Genomic DNA, 887 nt, shown 5'->3' with positions numbered 1-887 from the left:
AAAATATTTATAGCAGCTCTTTTTGTGGTGGCAAAGAATTGGAAATTGAGGGATGCCCATGTAGCAGCAAGCACCCCGGCGTCCCCAGGGTCGCTGCCACCACAGGTTCTTAGGTCTGCTTTGTTAAAGGAAAGCAACTCAAAATGGGTTAACAAGCTTACTTTAATCAGTCAAACATATATCGTCTACCTAGTTCAGGGGAAAAAGGTCAGCACCCCGAACTTCAGAATACACAGACAGAATTATCAAGACAGAGAAACAGATCAAGTAGACGGTTTTCCAAACTGTCCAACCATTACATCCATACCAAATGAACATCTGGGTTTCAACATCTGGGTTTTTCAAAGCCGAGGAGGGGCTCTCAACAATGGCTTCCCAGAATCCAGATCAAATCACAGAACACTTCTCAAAGTGAGCCCCAAAACAAAGCTACACATCAGGGCTTATATAGCCTTCCCCTGGCTCAGAGAATGTAATAACCGTATTGACTCACTGGCCAATCAAGAAGTATCTACTGAAAAACAAGTCTTCCACCCCAGGCTCCAGGTGCACTTTAGCCTAGGGGCAGGGAAGATCTTTAAAATTTACATTCCCATTACAGCCCATAAACTGGGGAATGGTCAAACAAGTTGTGATATATGATTGTACCATGTTTCCCCGATAATAAGACACTGTCTTATTATGTTTTTTGGACAGAAAAACACCAGAGGGCTTATTTTCAGGGGAGGGCTTATTTTAATGAACATTGACAGCAATTTTAACAAACAGGTAAATGTGAACAAAAAAATGTACCTTTATTCAATAATGAATTCAATAAAGAACAGGATGATGCGCTCACTGCTGCAGCTTTGATTGGATGCAGCTCGGAGAGCGGCGTGCGTTTCACC

This window comes from Petaurus breviceps, unplaced genomic scaffold (assembly GCF_028583685.1).
Source record: "Petaurus breviceps papuanus isolate PSGF00001 unplaced genomic scaffold, PetGlider_PUasm1.0 470, whole genome shotgun sequence".
Lineage (NCBI taxonomy): Eukaryota > Metazoa > Chordata > Mammalia > Diprotodontia > Petauridae > Petaurus > Petaurus breviceps.
The sequence above is the reverse complement of the archived record's forward strand: the minus strand, read 5'-3'. Positions refer to the sequence as shown.